At 40.8% G+C, this 27,633-nt stretch overlaps 1 protein-coding gene across 1 annotated transcript in view; it reads right to left on the bottom strand.

Moving 5' to 3' along the window:
• Positions 1–27,633, bottom strand: part of LOC103178622 (transmembrane protein FAM155A) — a 407,773-nt gene that overhangs the window by 96,654 nt on the left and 283,486 nt on the right. The gene's annotated exons all lie outside the window — the stretch shown is intronic.

Genomic DNA, 27,633 nt, shown 5'->3' with positions numbered 1-27,633 from the left:
ACAACTGAGTCCAAACTAGTGCTCTGCCTCCATGGAAGTGAGTGCCTGATTTAAATATCTCTTTTTGATACAGAGCAAAACAATTCAAATATATGCAGGAGACATTTCTGAGCACTTCCACTGTATGAGGAGAGTAATAAATGCCCAACAGAAAACACATTTGATGCATTTTTCATATCCACTGACTGACCACTGCAATCATTTATGACTCTGCTGTTTGCATGTGATAAGTGGTTGTGTCACCTTTTAAAATATAATTGGTATCATTCCTGCCCCATGAGGACAATGCAAGTATGTGTGAGATTAGAAATTGTGTCAAGGTGCTGTCTTCCTGCCTGATGCAAACAAACCAGCCTCAGCTTGAAACATGGCACAGCACAGCTAACCACTCAGTTATCTTACATTTTTTAGGCCAATTGAAATACATTCATTCACATGGGAAGCCGTTCCTATGCTTAAAATGTAAATTGGCTCACTGCACATACAGCATTTGGAGACAACACTGGGAGGCTTCAAGTGTAATGTAGATGTGGGTTCATATAACCATTTAAACTTAAATGTAATCCATGTATCCCGCTCACAGAATCATGACCATTTATAGTATCAGTGACATTGTTTAATCTGGAGCATCTCCTACACGACTGATGGTTTTGGGGGTGAGAAATGCAACATTTCACAACAGATTCAATGTAATTTGCACATCAAATTTATTATGAAAGTCACATTTAAACATCCACTCCTAAAGACTGGTCATGAAACTGAAGATCCCCCACCCCTCTAGTTCTGTCTGCACAAAATTAGGTATTTGGCTGACTCGCGAGCACTCGAACCTCTGGGTCAGAAAGGTGTGAGCTCATAGTTTAGTGCAGTAGTGCAGTACTGGAGAAGCACTGCATCTCTATTCAGATGAGATTTTAAAGCTCCAGTATCTGTTCAGGTGGACATGAAACATCCCATGCCAACATTCAAAAAGAAACAGGAGTGCCTTCGCCTTGCTTCCTCCCTTTCCTCCTTCAAGGCCGGTCTCAAGACCTTTCTCTTTGATCGTGCCTTCAGCTCCCCTCTCGACTCTCTACCCCCTCCTCGCTCCCTCCCTTCCCTCCCCTCATCCTGACCATTTCCCCCCTGCTCGGGTCCTGACCCAACTGTCCAGCGCCTTGGGACATCCTCCCGACATGAAAGGCGCTCTGTAAATAAAATCTTGTTGTTGTTGTTGATTTTGGATTTTAAACTTATGCTCTCAAATAGCTTGTTTACATCTACACCTCTCAGCATTTTTAAAGAGCTAGATCAATCAGCATTATTCCAATCAAGACAAGTTTAGTTCTGTGAATCTTTCCTTGTATAATATAACACATAACAAATTTATATTCATACAGTGTCTTTCACATCAGAAGGATGTCATAAAATCCTTAGCAGTACTGGCTGGGCACGTGAGCTGGGGGTGCGAGGCGAGTGGGGACAGGGTTTGAGAAAGATGACTGAAAATACAGTCAAAAAGTAGGTTTTGAGACAGACCTTGTGACTTAAACCTCTACATCTGAAATCAGGTTATGTAATAGAACTCTTGTGCCCAAACAAAGTGTTTTCTTCATTCAGGCAAATATTGTCACAAGAACAAGACTGGATTTTCCAAAACCATGCTGGAAATTAGTTTTGTTGCTCCACAATATTGTTTCTAACTCTAGGAATTTCCAACTCAACAAATCCATTCATTTCTTGGCTCCTCCCTACTTTTCCGACCTCCTCACTCCCCAATCCACCACTAGGCGACTTCGCTCGACTGGCACCGGCCTCCTACTTGCTCCTTTCACCCTCAACTCCACCATTGGAAGCTGTGCTTTCAGCCACTACGTACCGAAACTGTTGAACACTCTCCCTCAAACCCTCTGCTTTGCCCCCCCTCTCCCCTTTTTCAATCCCGCCTGAAAACCTTCCTTTTTGACAGTGTTCACTGTCACCACCCCAGCTTGGAAACGGGCTCCACCACTGTTAAGCGCTCTGAGACACTACCCTGTGTGGATGGCGCTATATAAGTGCAAGTTGTTGTATCTCCCACTGAAACAACCCAAAGAAAAACCTTAATCTGGCCTAACGGTCCACCGACAAATCTGGCTGGACCTCCTCAAAATTTACCGCTCCACTCTAGCCTCGGCCAAGTCGTCCTTCTACTCCAGGATAATCCTGGAGGCGAAGAACAACCCCAGGCTACTGTTTTCCACCACAACCCGACTCCTCCGTCCCCCCCGCCACCCCGCGCAGGTCATCTCCTCCAACCTTCACTGCGAGGAGATGCTGGATTTCCTTGAATCCAAGATCAAGGGAATCCGCTCCGCGGTCACTTCCCCTCCAACTTCCACCCACCACCCACCCCTTCCCTCCCACACTCCGACTCCTACCCATCCTCCCCTACACACCTTCGTACCCGTTTCCCCACCCTCTGTCACTGAACTCATCCTATCCCTAAAACCAACCACCTGCTCCCTTGACCCCATCCCCACTCCACTCCTTATCTCCCAGCTCCACTTTCTTGCCCCACATATCACTGACATCATCAACCTGTCCCTCTCCTCTGGCTCTGTCCCCATTCCATTAAAAACTGCCATCATCACGCCCACCCTGAAAAAACCCTCCCTTGATGCGTCGCAGCTATCAAGCTACCGGCCCATCTCCAACCTCCCCTTTCTCTCCAAGGTCTTGGAAAGAGTTGTCGCCTCCCAACTGCGCTCTTTCCTTTCCACCCATTCTCTTTTCGAACCCCTTCAGTCAGGTTTCCGTGCTGCCCATAGCACAGAAACTGCCCTGGTCAAGGTCACCAATGATATCCTGACCATCTGTGACCAGGGCTCCCTCTGTCTCCTCGTCCTCCTCGACCTATCGGCAGCATTCGATACGGTCGACCACGCTATCCTACTCCACCGCTTGTCCTCCCACCTCAACCTTCAAGGCACTGTCCTTGAATGGTTTAGGTCGTACCTTTCTCACCGTCTTCACTTTGTCTCGACGAATGGCTTCTCCTCCACCCCCCGCACTGTCTCATGTGGTGTCCCTCAGGGCTCTGTCCTCGGTCCCCTCCTCTTCACCCTCTATATGCTCCCCCTCGGTGACATCATCCGCAGACATGGGGTTAACTTCCACATGTATGCGGATGACACCCAACTCTACCTTTCCTCCTCTACTCTCAACTCCACGACCACCGATGTCCTGACAGCTGCCTGTCCGACATCGAGTCCTGGACGAGAGACAACTTTCTTCAGCTCAACGTGCGAAAAACCGAGGCCCTCCTGATTGGCTCACGTCAGCGCCTCCGCACCTCAGGCGCTGACACCATCAGCATCCAAGGCTGCACTCTCCACCTCTCAAAGCCAGTCAGGAACCTCGGCGTTTTGTTCGACCCTGAGCTGTCCTTTCTCCCTCACATCCGCACCACAACTGGCACCGCCTTCCATCACCTCCGGAACATCGCCAGACTACGCCATTACCTCACCCCTCACGCTGCTGAAACCCTGGTTCACGCCTTTGTCACCTCAAGGCTGGACTATGGGAACTCTCTCCTCGCCGGCCTTCCCGCCACCTCCCTCCACAAGCTGCAGGTCATTCAGAACTCTGCAGCTCGTGTACTGTCCCGCACCAGGCTTCGGGACCACATCACTCCCACCCTCGCTCGCCTCCACTGGCTCCCCATCCCCCAGAGGATTGATTTCAAGATCCTCATCCTCACCTACAAGGCCATTCACGGCCTTGCTCCCTCCTACCTCTCCAACCTACTATCCCCCTACCTACCTGCCCGTACCCTCCGTTCCTCTGGCTCCGGTCTGCTCCACGTCCCCCGCCCCAACCGCCCTACCATCGGTGGTCGGGCCTTCAGCCTCTCAGCCCCGAGGCTCTGGAACTCCATCCCCCAGTGCCTTCGCCTTGCTTCCTCCCTTTCCTCCTTCAAGGCCGGTCTCAAAACCTTTCTCTTTGACCGTGCCTTCAGCTCCCCTCTCGACTCTCTTCCCCCTCCTCGCTCCCTCCCTTCCCTCCCCTCACCCTGACCATTTCCCCCTCCTTGCTCCCTCCCTTCCCTCCCCTCACCCTGACCATTTCCCCCCTGCTCGGGTCATGACCCAACTGTGCAGTTCCTTGGGACGTCCTCCTGACGTGAAAGGCGCTTTATAAATGGAATCTTGTTGTTGTTGTTGTTAATCCGTGCATAGGGAGATTGGCTGAGAATTGAGTGCGATTTGCTTTGCTCTCTGTAAATCCCCAAATTGTGCTTCAAAAGATTAACAACAAAGAGGTGCAGGTCAATTTCACTTATGCCAGCTATAAAACCTCATTGAGTGGATGGCTATCCCGAGGAGCTGGAGGCAAGAAAAACTATTTAAAACAAAAAAGTTTTTTCTCAATTTCGAGAGGCTAAACTACTCAAGCTGTCGAAATGCTTCGAGACAGTGACAGAAAAGGTACAAAAGATTGTAGCCTTCTGACCTTATCTAACCCTCAGATGTCAATGAGGTGAGTCAATAAATGTAGATTATAAAAAAACGTTCTAAAAATCAGAGGTTAAAAGATGTAGGAATTAAATGAAGATAAAACTCAAAAAGTCCTTGAATGAATACAGGTGCATCACTTCAAAGACATTCATCCTGACAAAGAAATAGTTAGATGGAAATCGGACGAATCAACAACAAAAACAAATTACATTTGAAAAGTATATTTCACGTCAGGAGGATGTTCCAAGGTACTGCACAATCAGGATTCGAATGGGGGCTTGGAATCAGAAGGGGTGGAATGGAGTGGAGATTAGGGGTAGGAAGGTGACCAAAGGTGTGGTAGAAGAGAAGGGTCTTGAGACGCGCCTTGATGAAGGGAGGAAGCAAGGTGAAAGGACAATAGGATGGAGTTCCAAATGGTGGGGCAGAAAGGCTGAAGGCCCGACCACCGATGATATAGGGAGCAGTGGATTCGGGCAAGGGTGGGAGTGATAGGGTCACGGAGCCTAGGTGCCGGAGAGAGCTTAAGCTGCAGATTTTTGAATGATCTGTAGCTTGTGGAGGGAAGAGTTGGGAAGACGGCAAACAGGGAGTTTGTGGGGTGGGAATGGATGGTAAAGCACTAATCAGACAAATGGTTTGCAAAAGTGCCTCAGATTGGTAGTTACATTTCCTCCAGGTAATCTCAAAGTAAATCAAGATGACAAATGAGAACTCAGCTGAGATCAAAGTGCTCTCTTGAATGCTATCAACTGTTTTGTGTATAAGAAGCCAGGGTTAAAAATGCCAATTGTAAATGTGCCCCTCACATTAAAATATAAGTACTCATCCTTTCCAACACAATGAAGTAACCAATAGCTTGAACTTAAAAAATCTTTTAAAAAAACTCTACTTTAATCACATTTCCTTTTGAAGCGAAGGCAAAATCAACTCTTCCATGACATCATTTAGACACAAAATGAATCTGAACTGAGGATAACCTGTACTCAGATCTTTACAATATTTGTTCAAAGAACCGTAAAACCTCTTTTAATTAAAATCATCTAATGTCCTTATAAGAAAACAATACAAACAAGGGTCCAAAGACCAAAGATCAAATTTCAATTTTAGTGACTCTTTACAACCTGAGGGACTATTAAAAGGCCACAAGGAGTGAAGCATACTTTAGAGATACTGGTTGCGTAAATCAATGGAAGCATCATAATCAAAGGTTATATTCCAGGAAAAACAAATTGGTACTATTTTCTTTCACAACACCAAGAAGAAATCAGTAAAATGATCCCATATGCTCAATAAACTGGTCTGTGGTGTTTTTTTATGAGGAATAATCATTTAAAATCTAAGTATTTCAAGGTTATGTTTACAGGCTTGTGACAAAGTGTGTCTATTTGTTTCTGTACATTTAATTTGCTTCCAATTTGAGATTAATTCTTGCCCCAGTGTTAAAATTCAATGACACTGGTATACATATTGATTCTAAATTTTGAAGGAGTTGTTATAAAATTTGAACATAAGCTTTGTAACGTTCATTAAACATGATGCATGTATCCAGGTACTTTACAGTAAATTGAAACTTTCCGAGATTTGTGACATGATAAAATGTGAAATCAAATCTGAGGATTATTTTATTATTATTTGGTAAATACAGCTTCTCTCCCACTAACCAACTGTTTGTGCTTCCACATATTAGTTTCAAATGCATTAAAACTTAGCAGTCTTTTCATTTTACAGGTGGTGACTTGAGAATAACTCGGGGAAGTAACTTCAGAACAGGAAGATTTTCAGGTGTGATCTGGACAGGCAAGGAGGGGTAAGGCAGACAGATTAATAGTAATCTTTGCATTTGATATAGAGTCTTTCAGGACTTCTAGATGTCTCAAAGTGTTTTACAGAATATACTGTAAAGTGAATCAACTGTATATTTTGTGGGCGAAATGCAGCAGCCAATTGCGCACAGCAGTGTCCCATAAACAGTCGTGGATTGATGGATCAAATTATTATTGTTTTTTTTCTTGAGGGATTATCAGGCATGTGGAGTAAGGAAACTTGCCCAAGGTTTCGCCCTGCTGGGAATCTAACCCAGATCTCTTGCTTTCGAGGTGAGTGCTCTAACAACTGAGCTACAGGACTCCTTGAGGCAGAGAGGTGCGGAGTTTCAAGGCATAGGGGGTGAAAACACAGCACCTGATGTTGGAGTGGAGGTGACAAGGAATGTGCAGAAGGTCAGCTAAGTGAAGGGAGTGGTTGAGGAGTGGAGTGAAAGCAGGTCAGAGAAGTAGAGAAGGTGTCAGGGCATGAAATGATTTGTACATGTGTGAGGGGATTTTGGTCAATTTGTTCTACAATAGGGAGCCAGTTGAGCCTGGTAAGGGCTGGGGTGATGGGGGAGTGGAGTTTTGTGTGTGTGAGCATAAGGGCAGCCAAATTTGGGGATTACAATAAACCCCTGGAATCACCAGGTATCTGGAGTTCGACCCTAGCTGGACTGTACCTGAAATGGAAACATTTTTAAAAGTAAATTGGTGGTAGCTCTTTATAATTACCCAAGAGTGTATCCTTACCCTGGTATCAGAGAGAGAGACAGGATATAATTTGTGACTTTGATGAGTGTTGTCTCATTATTGTGGGCAAGCCAGGAACCAGACTGGAGGGCTAGAGTAGGGGATGGAAGGAAAAGTGTGATCAAATTGGTCACTCCATGACTTTAGAGATTAAGAGCTCTTTGTTTGAGATGGACTGGTAGTTTGTGAAAATTGGAGGATTAAGAGTGTGTGCATTTTTTTTTTAAAAGGGAGAGGTGATGGCAGTGATTTTGAGCAGAGCAGGTCCTGAGGAGAGAAAGAGGTTGACTGTGTCAATCAGGAGGGGGCAAAGGAGTTGGTCAGCAGCCAGGGGATGGGAAACAAGGCAGCAGGTGGCAGGTTTCATAGAGGTGATGATTGTGAGGCTGAGGGAGAAATGAGGGCAAAGGAGAGTAGAATGGAAGCAGTGAGAGGAACAGTTACAGAAAGTTCATGACTTATTTGCATTTGGTTTCTGAGGTGAGAATCAAAAGTACTTGAGGGGATGCATAGAGAAGGTGATGTGTGCAATGCATGCCTGGATTTCAAGCAAACTATGCCCATTGTTCATCAAAGCTAAGTCCTTTGTTCAGTGGTAGCTATTTATAATTACCCAACAGTGTAAATACAAATGCTCAATTGGCATCAAGCACATTTCAATCGCTAAACGTAGTGATCTTTCATTACTTAGTCACAATGTGAGTTCCTATTGATCTGCATCTAATGGATGCCATTATGTTTATTGATGGAAAGAAATCCATATTAGCCACTAGCCTTTTTTTAAAAGATACAGCTTAAAAAGGCAAATTTAAATATTACAAAAACAACATTGTGGCAAATAGCTCAAGGAACATTTCTATATTTCACCCCATATTCTATTCAGTGTGCTTAGTGACAACAGGTATTTTTAGGTCCTTGAAATATTTACAATTTACATTTATATAACACATTTCATGTTGGGAGGACATCTCAAAGAGCTTTATGTGTCTGACTGGGAACTTAAGCTTGGAGTTGGGGTGGGGGGTGTGGTAAAGAGGGAAGAAAAGCACATTTGAAAAGATGATGGGGGGGCAAGGTGGAGGGACTCCAAGTTAATAGGAGCTGAGTGGGATGATTCCCTGTCTCCAGTGACTGGGCTGCCCTTCCAAGTCCTACTGATGGGCCAGGCCGGCTGTGCTCTCATCAGTAATGTCCTGGAGAAATGAGGATCACACTGACTGAGGAACCGGAATGCCACAGAGGATTGGCTCCATTCCAACATTCCGTGGCCTAACATGTCACCTTGGAGCCAGTTCAGCTCCAAGGAGACCCCGTTTATCATCTAAAATCATATTCAAGAACAAAAGCAAGTCTTATCTATTGTCTTTAAATAGGCTGTGCAGTCTAGGCTTCCTGCTCAGAAGGGGATGCTTGGTTTTAAGACTTCAATGAGTGTTCCACTGAATAAGTGAATGAATGAGTGAATTAATTCATTTTATTTGGAGCCTAAATTATTTTTCTCCTTCTAGCTTAACAAGCTGCAAATAGTATTTTCTTCAGCCAACTGATCCAACTAGTTTTGCTATATTTCAATGCATTTGTATTCCACATGCATCAATCTAAATGTAAGTGCCTTTGCACCTACAGCATGCAAAATAGCTCAGCATCAAAGCTGTATATCCATAGAAAATTCAAGATGAAATAATAGTTGCACCTACTAAATTCATAATAAGCAATGTGAGTCACGGATGCATGAAAAAAGTACCCGCCAACCACATTTCGAGTTACACTAAACAGCAAATGTAAGAAATATCTAAAATGTAATTGAGAGCATTGAATACTAAGATTTTAAATCCATTGTGAAACACATTATGAAAATAATTATTAAGCAAAATATCATTGGAGTCCTATAGTTCAGTGGTTAGCGCACTCGCCTTGCAAGCAAGACACCTGGGTTCAATTCCAGGCAGGGCGAAACCTTGGGCAAGTTTCCTTATTCCACATGCCTAATAATAATCCCTCCAAAGAATAAAACAATAATAAATTGGTCAATTTCAATTCACGACTGTCTGTGGGACACTACTGTGCTCAATTGGTTGCAGTGTTTCGCCCACAAATATACAGTTAATTCACTTTATAGTATATTCTGTGAAGTGCTTTGAGATGTCTAGTATTTTCTTTTAAAAAATGGAGAGATTCATATCATCATGTAGTAATGGTGCAACATCTTTCCAAAATCATAAATGTGCATCAAGCTTCCAAATGAAGTTAAGGTGCCTCTTGTGTTAAATCAACCTAAAATATTATTGTTCCACGGTTAAGTAAACCACAAGTGTAGAACGTAGTTAAGCATTGTATATTTTTATGTTTGCACTTTCCTACCATTATAATCTAGCAGAAAGGACAGGGAGAGTCATTTTTTCTTTTCTTTCAGGCAATAAGACAGTTGATCATGAGATTGTCTTGACAGTGGGATTCAGAATATAACTGTTACCTAAAAGCTTGCCTGCCCCTCTTTTGGAAGCACCACAGGCAAAATCATCATAATTGTTTCATCTCAATACGTACTCAAGCTACTTCTTCAGCCCAAACTGGGACTATAAATGTTCATGCGTATTACACAACAGCGGCAAACAACGGTCATGCAGCCATAACAGATTATATTTTGCTCATTTGCACTTTAATGAATGAATTAGTTATATGCCAGTGGTTGTACATTCATGATAACATGCATTTAGATAAAATGTAATCATTTTCAACATGGGTAAAAGGGGCGAAAAAAATCAACATGCACAGCACAATGCACTGAGAAATTTTAAATAAGTACAAGGTGACCAAAAAGTCATGATACCATTAAAATGTCAAATTAGTTTTAAAGAAATGATTTTTTTTAGATAATAAGGTCGTTATCACAACTTTTTGGTCACCCTGTACAAGAGTCTAGTGTCAATTGTTATTGCATTAAGTTATTATAAAAATGTGGCAAAAATCATAATTTAGATTAATCAAGAAAATAAAAAGTTTCATGAGCCACTTGATCAAATAATATTAAACTTAGATTTTAAAACAAAAATACCGTTTTAGGGTGTCTGCAATATTATTGGACCAGCAGTTAAAGAATTATTAGCCACAATTTTTTTTTCATGGTATGACAGTTTTAAATACTATATTGGGATTAAAGATTTCAATAGGTCACAATCCTATCATGTGCACACAATCACCCTCCACTGACAAGAATTAATGATCAGTTATTTGCGTTTTCTATGCAGTGTTCTCCTTGCTTGTTGTGCTTGGGTGAGACAGAGGAACTATTGGGCCCAACTTTACCATTCTGCTACTTGAAGTCATGAGAAATTCTCAGAATGGGAGGAAAGAAAATCAATGAGGCCCAATCCAAAATTTTTGCTGAGATGAATAATTAATTTAGATGGACACAAGCTACATATTTAACTTGGTCAAAACTCAACATTTCTTATGGCATTCGCCTGATATCCTCTGAAGTAAGAATGTAAATGTAAAGAATGCAATATACTCTCTACATTTGCTAACTGGTTCTTAGGAAAATTTATGTGTAACAGAAAGTATTTAATGTCATGTAATCACTTGATAAAAAAACACACAAAGAAGACAGTGACCACCATTTGGAATGCTAATAGGATGGTTCAGGCAGAGAACAATATGAGTCTGTTTACTGTATCTTGATAAAAAAGCAAGTTTACAACTGCATTGAAGGGGTGGCATCTATTTTATACAGCTTTGAGCAGCAACAGTAACCAGATTGATTTTGTGCCACAGCAGGTTTTCCAGGGTCATGGAAGCAATCGACTTAATACACATTATCACACAATCTTATTCTGAATACTGTCCTATTTCAGAGCAACTGCACATTATTCAGGATCCCACTGCGTCATATTCATTATCTGCTGATTTTAAGCAGATGACAGCTTGCAAGGGGACGTCAATTTTCTGCTCCTTGAGTGCATCATTATTAACCGTTCTGACCTCGGGTGAATTCTAATCATCTATGAAAACAATGACATGGGTCAATGAGTGGTCTCAAATTCCAACTGCTGTGAGCATGTGAGCAGAAGTAAAAAAATATAATTCTTGCAGTTGATGTAGCACCTTTTACATTGGGAGGATGTCTCAAAGCGCTTCACAGGATTTATTATGAATTGTGGTGACTGTTTTCATCTTTCGTCTGAAGGATAACCCCTCGGACCATGTGGTACACCCTGAGACTATGTGAGTTCAAAGGTCTAACAAGGCATTTGTACCCACAACCTCCGACTTAGGAGTACTCAGTACTGCCAACTGACCTAAGATGACACACAGTCTGTATAGATAAGGTATTATTATTATTAAGTCTATTTTTCTCTCTTCATGGGTAAATGGATGAAGTATGGAATCATAGCAGGTTAACTAATGAATTGCTAGGTTCTGTGTTCAATGCTCATTTGTGGCGATGTGTGAAGAACCCTCAACTTAACTAAAAATATGTCAACCAAAAGCAATGCTGTGATCAGTGCTTAGTGACTACTCAACAAGATTAATGGAAATTGATTAAGAAAGCGCACACTCAAACAGATGTTCCTGACCACATCTGGTGAGGTGGGAAAGATGTTGCCTGGCAACTGTTGTCTGTGTAAAGTTGAAATGCAAACTTCAGGGATACAACGGCTGAGCTAAGTAAGAGATTGGGAGAGATTACTCAAGGACATATCAGTTGAGTATAAATGAACATCCTTAAAAACATTATGCTGTGCATACAGGACAAGTACATATCCATGTGCAGCAGGGGAAAAACAAAACACACCAAAATAATAATAATTGAATTTGATATAGTGCCTTGTCACATCTTTGAGATGACTCAAAGCACTTCACAGAATATACTGTAAAGTGTGGTGACTGTGTATTTTGTGGGCAAAAATGGATCAATAGCAAAATAAAAAGGGAGGCAAAGAATCCAGCACAAAGATTATAAATTCCATGCACTTTGATAGAGAATTGTTTCACATTATGAGACTGCTCTCCAGAGGACAAGCTGCAAATGGAAGTTTACCGAGCACGGTGAAAGTCAACCTGACTACTTAAGCCAATGAGGACCGATGAAACCTTCAGAGTATTGTAAAACATTCAGCCATCCATAGAAGCAACAGATTTGTTAATCTACTGTAACTGTGAGTTGGATATCTAGCAAAGTTACTGAGCTCATCAAGTCAGTTTTAAACAGTAGATTAAGTTGCCCATTTATTTGACACCCATGTAATTCATACAATTTAAGAAGATTGATAATTCAGAGTATAATCTCATGGAATGATTTATTGCTAAAGATGTAATCTAAAAAAAACCTATAATTTTGTTTTCTCCTTTGCATTGCCTCTCCAGAAGGTGCTGCCTCATGCTGGGAACAGCAGTTGCAATCTTCCTCCATTCTTCATGTACATCAGCCTGAATGGCAAGTCTCAGCAGGCTATTATCATAATGAAGACCATTACAATTGACACTTGAGGCACCTCACGTTTCAGCAGGCTCACTGGTGAGCAATAAGAAACAAGAAGTGTTTTTTTTCCTAGAATCAGGTCACCGGAAACATAAGCAAACAAGAACAGGAGGAGGCACTTTAGCCTGTGGAGTGTGCTCCAGTTTAATAAATCTTGGTCATTTTTTATATCCTAAAGTCCCACCCTGTCACTTAATATCTCTACTACACAAGTATTTTTGTATCTCTCTTTTAAACATGCCTCAATCAGTTTCTATATCTTTCTGGGGCAGAGCATTCCACATGTTCACAAACCCTGTGTGAAAATATGCTTCCTGACTTCAGTTTCAACTCTTAGTTCAGGAACAGATGTCCTGTCCTACCTGCTTCCTCAATTGGGATCAACCAACTGCTCACACCGGAAGGCTTGGTACAAGCTGGACTGTGTAGCTCAGTACCACACATTCAAAGCATTTAAAATCCAAGTATAATCACTGCATGCTTGCTTCAGTCGAAGGAAGTTAACAGAATCTAAATTAAAATACACATTTAAATGTGTTAAACATAGGTGAGAAAAAGACAAGTGTGACAGCCTTAAGAAAATGTGAAATTTTGATGTAAATATGGAAGAGACTTTCAATAAGTGGGGAATTGTTTATGCGCTGTGGCCTGCCTCTTTTTTGGATTCAGATTTACCTACTGTGTATTTTGAGTAGGTAAATCAACCCTTGTTAGTCTCCCTTTCTCCACCCTTCTCTCAGATGAGTTCGATACGGTCGACCATGCTATCCTCCTCCACCGCTTATCCTCCCACCTCAACCTTCAAGGCCCTGTCCTCGAGTCGTTTAGGTCGTACCTCTCCCACCGTCTTCACTTTGTTTCCACGAACGGCTTTTCCTCCAGCCCCCGCACTGTCTCGTGCGGTGTCCCTCAGGGCTCTGTCCTCGGTCCCCTCCTCTTCACCCTCTACATGCCCCCCCTTGGTGAGATCATCCGCAGACATGGGGTTAACTTCCACATGTATGCGGATGACACCCAACTCTACCTTTCCTCCTCTACCCTCAACTCCACGACCACCGATGTCCTGACAGCTGCCTGTCCGACATCGAGTCCTGGACGAGAGACAACTTTCTTCAGCTCAACGTGCGTAAAACTGAGGCCCTCCTGATTGGCTCACGTCAGCGCCTCCGCACCTCAGGCACTGACAGCATCAGCATCCAAGGCTGCACTCTCAACCTCTCAAAGCCAGTCAGGAACCTCGGGGTTCTGTTCGACCCTGAGCTATCCTTTCTCCCTCATATCCGCGCCACAACTGGCACCGCCTTCCATCACCTCCGGAATATCGCCAGACTATGGCACTACCTCACCCCTCACGCTGCTGAAACCCTGGTCCACGCCTTTATCACCTCAAGGCTGGACTATGGGAACTCTCTCCTCGCCGGCCTTCCCGGCACCTCCCTCCACAAGCTGCAGGTCATTCAGAACTCTGCAGCTCGTGTACTGTTCCGCACCAGGCTTCGGGACCACATCACTCCCACCCTCGCTCGCCTCCACTGGCTCCCCATCCCCCAGAGGATTGATTTCAAGATCCTCATCCTCACCTACAAGGCCATTCACGGCCTTGCTCCCTCCTACCTCTCCGACCTACTGTCCCTCTACTTACCTGCCCGTACCCTCCGTTCCTCTGGCTCCGGTCTGCTCCACGTCCCCCGCCCCAACCGCCCTACCATCGGTGGCCGGGCCTTCAGCCTCTCAGCCCCCAGGCTCTGGAACTCTATCCCCCAGTGCCTTCGCCTTGCTTCCTCCCTTTCCTCCTTCAAGGCCGGTCTCAAGACCTTTCTCTTTGACCGTGCCTTCAGCTCCCCTCTCGACTCTCTACCCCCTCCTCGCTCCCTCCCTTCCCTCCCCTCACCCTGACCATTTCCCCCCTGCTCGGGTCCTGACCCAACTGTACAGCGTCTTGGGACGTCCTCCCGATGTGAAAGGCGCTCTATAAATGGAATCTTGTTGTTGTTGTTGTTGCACTTGTATGTGGATGGAATGTCCTTGATTTTTTCTCACCATCATGTATTCAGGTGATGACCCACTGTTGTGATAATAACTTCACTTGGATTAAAACCAGCATCTATTCAGAGTACAAATCCTAACATTTTTCAACTACAGGATCAAAGTGGTTTCTTAAACAAGTCCAGTGTTTTGAGGTCAAACACTCTTCCTGGTTTCCTTTTTATCTGTTGAGCATTTCAACATAAAGTGCTACTTTGTGGTGTTGGCACTAAATTCACATTTAAGAAATAGGAACAAAGTTTAAATTTAGGGCCAAAGTGCCTTGGTTATAGGTTATTTTAATAGAACTTAAATTTATATCACCTTGATTAAAAAGCGAAAGCTCCAATTGTTAATTTATAAGCTTACTGATGTCATTCNCCACCCACCCACCCACCCACCTACCTACCTTCCTACCTACCTACCTACCTACCTACCTGTTGGTAGTGAGGCATATCATCCTTCACTGGTTAGCTCTACATCAAACTAGAGCAGGAAGCAATTTCTTGAGAGAGGTCACTGGGAATCCTTATATGAACAATCCTTACAAGAAAGAACAGATGCATAGGGGAAAAAAAAGTTGACTGAGGATCACGGTATCATTAAGATCATGATATTTTATACTGAGTAAATTGAGAGGAATCACATGCAATAATAATGAAGGTTTGTACTGTATTTTGGAGTCAAGATTTCATAAATCTCACAGTACATCTGATTTTATGAGCCATTTAGGTTTTGTTTAGGACACCAAATTTACATTTGGAATGAAAGCATTGAAAGTGAAAATGAAGCGTAATTAAAACAATGAGTCAGGAGAATTCCACTAATTGTTGCTCCCAGTGTTTAATTATGAGTTCAGTCAACCACTGAGGGAAGAAATAGTTTCAGGAAGTTATTTTATTTTCCCTAATAAAGGGAATTATTTGAAGTCACCATTGAATGGAAAAATCAAAAGGAGAATCAGACCCTGAAACATTATATATATACATATATAATACACACATATATAGTGTAACATTAATATTACTTATTATGTTTCTCTGTTACTGCAGTTGCTATGCCAAAAAGCATGAATACCCTTGCATGATCAACATCAGAAAGGACAAGGAACATGGAGTTACACCCACAGAACTTAAAACTGGGGGAAAGCAAAGTGATAAATATCTGGTGGCATCTTTAAGGTTCTGATTTAATCTTAGGATTCAGGCAATATTTGTAAGCCTGAAGCTACACGTTATTGCTTCCTGATATAAGACAAATGCTTAATTTGATTTGACTTGTTATTTCCAAGCAATTAGAAGCAGGTTAAAAAACACGCAAAGAGACTGAAGCAACTCACTGTTTTTCTGTAAAATACATAAATTAATAGCATTTTTAGTTGTCTGGCAACTTGGGACCATTTCAAATTGTTTCTTTCCATTTCAAAGATACATTGGTTAAAAGTAAAGGGAATTTTTGAAAAAAGTGACAGCAAATGTGTTCATTGTTTCATTGTATGAAAACCGATTGCGTACATGAACACTCTGAAACACAATTGCAATTCTTTAAACTGATGACATGCACAACCTAAATACCTGAAATCACACACCCCAATGCATATACTGCAAATGTTTGTTGAAAGAATGTGTCTATATGTAAAGTGTATATTTAGTACGCATGCGTGCGCACACAAACACACAAAAGCAGAAGCAGAGAGAAGGGAATACTTTTACAATTAAATTGTATGAAGTATAAGGATGAAAAAAATCACTTTTGTTGGAATATGCAACATTTGCTCCTAATTGCTTTAGATTTTCATTCTGTATTGGTTAACAATTGCTGCTGAAGCTCTTTGATATTCTCATGTTTAAGTTAGTCAAAAATGGTGGCAATTTCATGACATCGTTGCTCTTAAATGTTACTTTACAAATACAGAAATACAGGTGTTGCCAAATGGCCGCAGACCGGAAGTGGAGCTCAAGCACCTTGCAGCACATTATTAAACTGATAGCACAGTAGCTGACCTCTTGTTCATGTTCTAAAGGGAAGAATCTCCAGTTATTTGTGGATATCGATTGCATAAATCAGTTAAATCTGTTGGCATCCTTCAGTGTAAAATTCACTGATAGTAATTATACACTTCCAAGTTTGCAGTTGGAGGAAGCCTCTTTTAAGGAAAGCACATTGTATTACTGGCTTCAATTGCAGTTATATTGTAATGATATAATCCTTTTCGTATAGGGAACTGCAATATAATTCAGATTTTAAGTTACTTGACAATACGATCCAAATATTGGCAAGCAATGTGAGACCATCACAGACAAGCAGTCCAGTGCTCGTAGAGTTTCAGTGTAAATGTGAACGTTTGCAATATGCTTCTCACTAAAGTAAATTTCTCAATGATTCCAATGTCTGAGCATTCATAAAGTAACAACAACAACTTGCATTTATATAGCACCCCTCTAGCATGGTAGTGTCCCAAAGCGCTTGACAGTGGCGGAGCACGATGCTGAGCTGGGGGGTGGGAGAGGTGACTGTAGGAAGAGGAAAGTCTTCAGGCATGACCTGAAGATGGGGAAGGAAGGGGCAACGCAGAGGGATAGAGTAAGAGTGTTCCACAGTTTCGGGGCGCAGTGGCTGAAAGTGCGGCAGCCAATGGTGGAACGGAGGGCTTGAGGGACATGCAGATGGTCAGAGCCAGTCGAGTGGAGACAGCGGGTTGTGGTAAGCAGATCGGAGAGCAAGTGAGGTGGGAGGGCATTTAGGGATTTGAAAACGAGTGTGAGGATTTTGAAATCAATCCATTTGGCAATGGGGAGGCAGTTGAGCCTGGTTAGATCTGGTGTGGTGTGGGTATGGAGTTTAGTGCAGGAGAGGATTAGGGCAGTGGAGTTTGGATCAGCTGGATCTTTTGAGTGGGGGAGCTAGGGAGATCAGTGAAGAGTACTTTTGAGAAAGCACAAGAGCAGTACTTTGCTTTCTCCAAGTACAGAGAAGCCATATAGAACTTGGTGCCATTATTCAAACCATTCTTTGGCAACATTTTATTAGAATCCACAACATAAATGGAGAACTTAACAACAAAAACAAATTGCATTTGTATCGCGCCTTTCACATCAGAAGGACATTACAATGCATTGGACAGTCATGGATCTGCACCCGAGCTGGTGGTTGGCATCAGGAGGAGAGGTTAGGGGTAGGAGGGTGAACGAAGACACGGTCGAAGAGGGTCTTGAGACAGGTCTTGAAGGAGGCAAGGGAGGGGGGAGGGAAAGCGGAGAGATTGTGGGATGGAATTCCAATGCAATCCAAGTAGGAGTTGAAATCTTAACTGCAACAGTGCAATATTTCAGCCATTTCAGCATGTTATTGTTTTACACATTTTCCCTTGGATCGAACATGAAATGTTCTATCCAAATACTGCAATCATCTGACTTGAGACATGAAACTGCAATCACAAGTTTCCAACACCAGATTACACGAGCAAAGCATGGATACAGCATAATGAATTTCTCACCGTTTAGTTTGTGTAGAAAGCTTTCATGGCATTAAATGCATTAATTTCATATTAAACCATTCATGTTTTATTTTTCATAGACCTAATAAAGTCTTCCATTTATGTAAGAAATGTTTCATAAATCAAATGCCTTCATACTGCTGAACTTTTGTACCAGATTATTCCCATCCTAATTCATCACGAGACCCAACTGTCTCGGCTGCAATAAACCTACGACAAAAATGCAGCTGTAATTTGAAATAGCACGAGAAATACAGCAATACTTCATATTCTGTCAAGGACCTACTTCAAGAGGTTACACTTATTGCTGCATGCAAGTTATTAAACCTCTAGGAAATGGGTTACTTTGGAATTGTTTTTGTAGAATATTTTGTTGTCTCAGGAAATATATAAGGATGACCCTAAGAATGTACATTAAAGGCCTCAGAATGAGAACATTATAAATTTATAGGAACAAATTTTGTTCAAAAAACCAATTATAAACATTTACTTAAATTCCCAGTTAATGTGAAATTCTTCTGCACAAACTTAGTCAGATATGAGGATGATTGTGCTATATCGACGGTGTTCGATTGTAAACAGAGAAGAGTCATGCAATATCTGGCAAAGCCAAAATTGGAACATTGGATACAGCTTTGGGTAACTCGACCTTTAAAGATCGATTCAGATAAAGAAGGCCCTTCAGCTCATTTGATTTCATCTTTCTCGAAAACCCCAAAAAACATCTTCCCATCACAGCACAAAGCATTTTAAAAAAATGCAGTATTAAGTACTACAAGCTGAATTTTTAAAAATATATTCAGCTGTGATTTTAGCAAACACTAAATTTAGATGGTTGGTATTCTCAAAAGGAAATATTATACCCACTACATATTGTAACACAAACTGAACAGCTTGGAAAAATGGCTGGTTTAACTGTCAGTTCAATCATTCCATCAAAGTTTATCCCTTGATTCATGTTTTGCTTAGGTTCTTACTATATAAAAAAAACACTACCCTATAGGGGCTTCACCATTTCTGTTCAAAATGCATTTTGTGTTAGTAGATTTTGTTCCTCGCACATCTGTCATCACATTGTTACAGGAGTGAAGTGCTCTCCTCTGCACTGCCTCTCGGAAGTCTCCTTGTTTGGCTGACCAGAATGTTGATTATGACATCTATATTGAGTATGACATCTGGGGATCTAAACTCAACTGATGTTGCAATAGAGCCCAACATCTTGTTTGCCTTGTTTACTCCTGCCTCAAACCGCTTCTCACTTCACTTCCTATGTGTAGTGCCTTGCAAAGTGTAGAATCACTTCTGATTTCTCCAAACTATTGAACCTCATTGATCTTTAAACATTAGAAGCCAAATTTTAGATGACTCAGCATTTGCAGCACTGGAAAACTATACTAAGACTGCACTTCCTTTTACAGTTTTAGTGTGGTTTTTCAGTCCTGCGAATTTTGTTGGGTGAGTATTTTATTAATTTACATGTAATTTTTATGTTGCCACCGTTAAAATCTGTGATTCAAAATATAAAGTTAAATGTAGTAATGAACAAGTCATCAACCCAGTTATGAAATATTGCACATGTCCATCTATTCAAAGACTCCCCATGGATGTGAAATCAAAACAGCAAAAAATCTGAATCAATGCAATGCCATACAGAAGCATTCCTCACATTCCCATTGTTCAATGAAACACACCAGATACTTAAAATTTCCAGTACTGCATTGCACTGTCATCTTAGACTGTATTCCAAGTCCTGATATGCGGCTTGAACCCAAAAACCTCTGACTTGGAGGCAAGAGTGCTACCAATTGAACCAGCCTGACACACAAAGTAGTTGGGTATCTTAACATTTAAAAAAAAACGAAATCAGGTTCTTGATTTCCTACCAATTTATTTTCCACAATAAGTCAATTCTTCAACAACAACAACAACAAGATTCCATTTATGGAGCGCCTTTCACGTTGGGAGGACGTCCCAAGGCGCTGTACAGTTGGGTCAGGACCCAAGCAAGGGGGAAATGGTCAGGGTGAGGGGAGGGAAGGGAAGGAGCGAGGAGGGTGTAGAGAATCGAAAGGGGAGCTGAAGGCTCGGTCAAAGAGAAAGGTTTTGAGACCAGCTTTGAAGGAGGAAAGGGAGGAAGCAAGGTGAAGGCACTGGAGGATAGAGTTCCAGAGCCTAGGGGCTGAGAGGCTGAAGGTCCGGCCACCGATGGTAGGGCAGCTGGGGATGTGGAGCAGACCGGAGCCAGAGGAACGGAGGGTACGGGCAGGAAGGTAGGGGGATAGTAGGTCGGAGAGGTAGGAGGGAGCGAGGCCGTGAATGGCCTTGTAGGTGAGGATGAGGATCTTGAAATCGATCCTCTGGGGAATGGGGAGCCAGTGGAGGCGAGCGAGGGTGGGAGTGATGTGGTCCTGAAGCCTGGAGCTTCACAACCAGTTTTATTTTTAAATTCAACGTCTGGGTATTCAGCAACATTTTCTCTGCTGTTCCAATTTTGGCCTTGCCAGAAATAGGATGACCATTGATCGATTGAATTAGGTACCACAATTATAAAGAGCAACTATGGAATCTGGCAATGTTCATACTCTAGAAGAGAAGGATGATGGGAGATATTAAGTATTCAAGATTCTTAAAATAATAAATGAACTGTCTCTATAATGTTTAACAATGAACATATATAGTGAAAGAGTACATACTCAAGATCAGAAGAAGGAACTGAATTTTCATTTAATTTTACACACAATTGGTGGATTGGAGGGTTAAATTAGCCAGGGAGGCAGTAAAAGGCAGGTTGTGCAAATAAATTCAAGATAGACTTATTAGCAAATAATGCAATTGAGTGGTATGTGAGATGTAATGTAGGATTGTTTATTTTTGGGGGGAGCGGGGAGGGATTAGAGCCTGGCTTGGGCACCACAACTCAGGAAAGATGTATTGGCCCTAGAGGGGGTGCAGGGCAGGTTCACTAGAATGTTACCAGGCCTTCAAGGGTTAAGTTATGAGGAAAGGCTGCATAAACTTAAATAATATTCCGAAGGTCAGGCAGCATTTCTGAAGAAAGGAAAGTGAGACAACATTTCGGGTCAGTATTCTGACGAAGGGTCGTGGATCCGAAATGTTGACTGACTTTTCTTTCTCCATAGATGCTACCTGACCCACTGAGTGTTCCCAGCGACTTCTGTTTTGTTTCAGTTTTCAAGCATCTGCAGTATTTTGTGTTTTGTTTAAACTGTATTCCCTTGAGTTTAGAAGGTTGAGGGGTAATTTGATTGAGGTACTTAAGATGATAAAGGGATTTGATAGGGTAGATACAGAGAAGCTATATCCTCTGGTGGGGATTCCAAAATAATGGGGCATAGTCTTAAAATTATAACCAGGTCATTTAGGAGTTAAATCAGGAAACATTTTTTCCCCTCAAAGGGTGGTAGATATCTGGGACTCTCTCCCTCAAAAGACCAAGGATGCTGGATCCATCCACACCTTCAAGAGTGAGGTTGATAGATTTTTGGTAGGTCAGGGTATTAAGGGATATGGGAAAAAAGTGGGAAATTGGAATTGACATTTGTTGAAGTACAGATCAGCCATCAGCGCCTTGGGACGTCCTCCTGACGTGAAAGGCGCTTTATAAATGGAATCTTGTTGTTGTTGTTGATCTAATTCAATGGAGGAACAGGCTTGAAGGGCTGAATGGCCTACTGCTGTTCTTATGTTGATGAACCAGTCATATTATTTTCCAGACCTCTATTTGCCTATTTTTCTATATATTGCACATTAGAGAGAATTTTTCTAAACATCTCATTACACCATCATGTAATTGGAATTGGAAGTCTTTGTGTTGGACAATTAGATTGAAACATGTATTTTTAAAAAAATATATTTCCTTACCTCACTCAAATATTAAGTATAATAATAATAATCCTTGCATTTGACATTGCACTTTATCACATTGTTTAGACTTCAGACCAAAGTGCTTCACAGGATATACTGTAAAGTGTATTTTAATTTTGTACTGTAATTTTGGGCAAAACGTATTACTGGAAAGTTATTGTTAAAATCAATTCAATAGATATTTTATATTCAACTGGCTGAATTTCTTAAGATGTATGCAATCTTGCAAGAGCAATAAGCTGTTTACAAAATCGTTATAATGTAAATAAATAGGTCAAAATATATCAAAGCCCAAACATAGTGATTATTTGTAGGCAGACGGTAGCCAAATTGCACGCATTAGTGCACCATAAATCAACATGAAATGAATAAGCAACTTATCTGGAGGCTTGTTGGGCAGGGGAAACTTCATTTTGAATATGTTTAGTGCCATGGCATCTGTAATGACCACCTGAGCAAGCAGATAGAACTTAACATCATCTGAAGGTCAGCATCATGAACAATACAGCTCTCCCAGCAGTGGACCATAAACAATATAAATTTTACAGCACATCTAAAAATAAATGATCGTTTAAGTAATTAAAATGGTAAAACGAATTTAGAAATTAGTGAAATTTCCAATAATTAATTGGAGCAAATGATTGGTGCATGGATAGAGACTGCGGCAGTGTAGCTTGGTTCCTTCATGCCATCAGAACCCCACATTTCCCAGCTATAAAATATCACTCTATCTTCTTATAAATAATATAAATTCAAACGATTTTAAAGGAAACCTTGTACAGACGACAATTATGTTCTTAGACTTCTCCAATTGAATAATGAAATTCAGACTCAAGAGATATTGTGCCACATTATTCAGTGCAATGACTGATTTATTTCACAATTCACAGCAGATTACATATAAACTAAAACATATATTAGTGTCTGTTAGAAGACAGCAATATATTATTGTGTTTGGACAGCATTATGAACTGCAAAAGCTCAAGTCATTTATCAACATGATCTGAAGCCAAAGCTGCAACATGTGCATTATACATTTTAAAATACTCACATAATGAGCCATTTTATTAATTTTTTAACAATATAGAAAAAAAGATCAGCCGCATCTCAACACATGCAGAAACTCATTGCCCTGCTGAGTATCCCCATGTGTGTACCACCCATGCACAGGCATTTCCCTGTGTCTGGAAGTGGAATGCTTTTTCCACAGTGATGCACCCCACTCACTCCTTTCCAGAAACTGATGCTAATTCCAGACCTTGTTGCGCAGAACAAGAAAGCGAATGCAAACTCATGTGATTTCAACTGAAATGTCACTATACAAGTAGATTGGAATGTCTGATATTCTCCCCAGCTAGTTTCAGGAGGAAACACAGTTCTCTGTCAGGCACTTTTTGAATAGGAAGTCCAAAATCAACCAACGAACAAAAGGAAAAATATGTGCACCTTCCAACATCAAGTGGTTTGGGAGATACAGTGAAATCAGTTGGCTAGCAACGTGAAACTTTGAAATGACAGATTATAATGAGTGATGACTGCAACAAATTGCGGTGGACACAATGAATTCTCCCTGTGTAGGTATTTCAACGAGGTATTTCACTACCAAACCCATCGATCAGTTACACTTCAGTTTTAAAAAAAAGCTTGTATTCAAATCATTTTAAAAAACTGAATAGAATTCAGAAGAATTTATTTTAAATAAAGATCATGGATTCAATATAATTTGGAAATCTTGTTAAATGCCCCATATTAAGGGAACATTGCATCAATTTCACACCTCCAGACATCTCAAATGGCTTTGCATGACATCATGATTCGAAAAATTTTAAACATATTCTTCAACCCATTCATTCTGGATCATCCTACAATTCTGAAAGAAATCTGTTGCGGATATGCTTGGTTTTGAAACTAACAGCAGGATTCTACAATTGAATCACGTGATTCAAACTGAAGAGATATTGGATGACATAATTGGGCAAGTTTCCTTACTCCACACGCCTAATAATAATCCCTTCAAAACTAAAAACAATAATTAAATTGGTCATTTTCAATCTACGACTGTTTGTGGGACATTGCTGTGCGCAATTGGCTGCTGCGTTCGCCCACAAATATACAGTCCATTCACTTTACAGTGTGTTCTGTGAAGCGCTTTGGGACGTCCTCCCGACGTGAAAAGCGCTATATCAAATGCAAGGATTATTATTATTATTATTATTATGAAATGACAGTTTTATTTAACAATCCACAGCACGTGAAGACAGTAATACGTTATGGGGGCTCGGGCAACATCGTAAACTGTAAAAGCAAAACTCAAGCAGTTCATCACCTGAACCCACGTTGTGGGTTATGCTTTGGAATTGCACTGTGGATTATTCTTCACAGTGATTGAAGATAATTGATGAATTCATTAAATTGTTTAACAAAAGACAATGCCAGTGAGCATGCCAGCAAAGAGTGTTGAAGAACAGACTATTTTGTACATGTCGAATAATGGAGCCAAATACTGAAGCTCTAGTTTAACTCTTACAGTGCTGCAAATGGGTTTACTCCTGTGAAACCTTTTGGTGGGAACCAGTGACCAACTCATCCACAGCGAATCCTATTTTAAAGGCAATGAGAAAGATTCCTATTTTTAGCCATCAGAGAACATTGGATTTGATTGAGTGAAAGATTCAATAAATACATTCAAACTGCTATATTTATCTGTAGTTTATATAAATCCTCATATGGTGTAAGTATAATTCATCTTCAACATGCACCCATTAACTGAGATGATTAGGAACTCACTATATTAATCTTCCACAGGATCGTTACACTATAAATTAGTATTTTAAGGTGCTGAAGAATGAATCATTGAACAGTTCAAAAATGTTACAATAAGTTCTACCTCAGCCTATTCTTTCCACAGTTAGTCCCCAGTCTAAAAGTGCTAAATCCATCTAAAAACTCCCCACTGAGCTAACATACTTTTAAATGGTACAATCTCATAAAACAATTTCCACTGACAACTAGAGGGATTTAAATAAGACTAATTTAAAACAGTGATCTTCAATGCAAACATGTTCTTCATTTACACAGCAATTATCAAAACAATAATCTTTGCATTTAACACATTATCACAGTTTTGAAAGGTTATAATGCATTTCACTGGAATTACTGTAAAGTGCAGTGAATAGTTGTAGGCAATATCAATGTGCAAAAAGAAAATGTGCATTGCAGCACACATTTTACTGAATAATAAAAATCTGTTAACCAGTTACCATGCAATCTTGACAGGATTGCAAAAAGAACTTTCTGAAGAGGAACCCAAAATTTTCTGCACTTACTGAAACTCCCAGAAGCTCCATTTTTCTGGAGAGGTTTTCTCGTTATAAATGTACAGGACACATATCCACTGACACTGTCTCACACCGCAGGCCACCGAAACCCTCATACCTGCCTTCATTACATCGAGGCTCGACTATGCAAATTCACTGCTGGTCGGCCTCCCCAACACCTCCCTCCACTGGCTGCAGATCATCCAGAACTCTGCAGCCCGTGTCCTCTCCCGCATTAGGCTCCACGACCCTATCACTTCCATCCTTGCCCAACTTCACTGGCTTCCCATCACAGAGAGGATACAGTTCAATATCCTGGTCTTCACCTTCAAAGCCCTCCACGGTCTTGCTCGTCATGGATGTTTTACATTTCTGCTTTGCTGAATGTCCCAGTACTTTATAAGTTAATTTAAAATGCTTCAAACATAAAAGCGCACACAGCACCACATGTTATCAACTTCACAGTCCTGACAGCAATATAGATTTTATAAAATCTGACTAGAATAGATTGTGAAAAAATAAATTATAAAAACAAATCTAGGACTAGGCTTTTTAAATTGCTTGTTAACCAAATTTGAGTCAAGAGTACATGAAAAAAAAATGCATTACTTCTTTTAAACTTTTCTCGCCCACAAAATTGACACGGCACTTTATATTCTGTGAAACACTTTGAGACATCCTGATGTGAAAGGCACAATACCAAATGTATTAATAATTATTATTAAATATACAAAGCTGGATAAATCAGTCTGTTTGGGAACGGGATTGTAGGTTATAGGAGTAGGGTAGGTTGTGATACAAAGGTTTTGGAACCAACACAACTGAATAATGGACACTGATGAAATGGAATTTGTGCTAGATGATCTCCAGGGGATTGAGAATTTCTTCAGAACTCTCCCTTCACAAAATAAATGGGGTTAAATCCTTCCTACAATTGAATACATTGTACTCACTTTGCGGAAGCAGGGCTTTATTGGCCAAATGACTTATTGCTGCAACATCCATCTTGATGGGCGCCAATAAATTATGAAACATTGGAAAATTACAAATGATTAACATTCACAGTGCAAGAGTAAGTCAGCAATATATTAGATGTGGCTGTGAAATTTGTTTTCAGTTTTTTTTTAGAAAAGAGAAACTAAATTAAAAGAAGATAACAGGTACACAGAAACAAGTTATTCTAAAATGAGAACAAGAATACAACAGTTCTAAATTAACATGTGCTAATACTAAGATACATGGGCAGTGATTTTCTTCCCGACATGAAAGGCACTCTATAAATGTAATTTTGTTGTTGTTGTTTAGAGTGGTCACTCAATCCACAATCCTCAATCTCAGTGTTCAACTTTGTAAAAGTAGATTAAATGCCTGATAATACTACCTTAGAGGCATTAGAAAATAATTCTTATATTTGACAGTGCTCTATGCCATCAAAGTCTCAAAGCACTACATATAATGAGAATAAATGACTTTAATTCTAAAAAGGAATAAAAATGAGGCACTGAAAGGTGAGAGTTAAGGAAAGTGAAGGAAATGAACTTGCAAAAAAGATTCAGATTAAAATGTCTCAAAATGTTTTCAAAATAATTTATGTTGAAATGAGGCAATTTTAGGAAATTGTTGGTGCAAAAATGTTTGCTGCGCTTGGTATCAAAAACAAAAAGCCGCAAGGTTAAGGATCAATGAATCAGGGGGATTGTTGGCCAGGACATAATCTTTTCAAATTCATAGGTTATTTAACCTCCATCTGAAAAGGCAGACAAGATATCCATTGAATCTCTCATCTGAATGGTAGTACTTCCAACAATAATAATCCTTGCTTTTGATATAGTGCCTCATCACATCTTCTAGACGTCTCAAAGTGCTGTACAGAATGTACTATAAAGTGAATTGACTGTATATCTTGTGGGTGAAAAGTGGTAGCAAATAATGCACAGCAGTGTCCCACAAACAGTCATGGATTGAGTTACTACTTTTTTTATGGAATTATCACCCCCTGAAAAGTGATGCGCCAATCGACTAACATCCGGGTTCATATTTACTGTTAGGTAAACAGAGGTGTGTCGAGTAAGGAAACTTGCCTAAGGTCTAGCCCTGCCCAGGAATCAAACCCAGGTCCTCTCACTTGCAAGACAATTGTTCTAAGCACTAAACTACCATTCACAATGTACACTGCCCCCCCATTCCCCAGCATAGCACAGGAGTTTCAGCCTTGACTGTGATCTTAAGTACGATTGAGGGGTTTAAATCTCACAGCTTGCAACACAGGATGCGAGCATGCCAATAGCCAAATTATTGCAAGCTATATTTATTTCTCATTTCCGCAGCCTAACCTTGAATTCACATATTGCAGCCAAAATTTCTTGACTTTGAAAATATTCCTCCCCAT

This window comes from Callorhinchus milii, unplaced genomic scaffold (assembly GCF_018977255.1).
Source record: "Callorhinchus milii isolate IMCB2004 unplaced genomic scaffold, IMCB_Cmil_1.0 Scaffold4, whole genome shotgun sequence".
NCBI classification, from domain to species: domain Eukaryota; kingdom Metazoa; phylum Chordata; class Chondrichthyes; order Chimaeriformes; family Callorhinchidae; genus Callorhinchus; species Callorhinchus milii.
The sequence above is the reverse complement of the archived record's forward strand: the minus strand, read 5'-3'. Positions and strand labels throughout refer to the sequence as shown.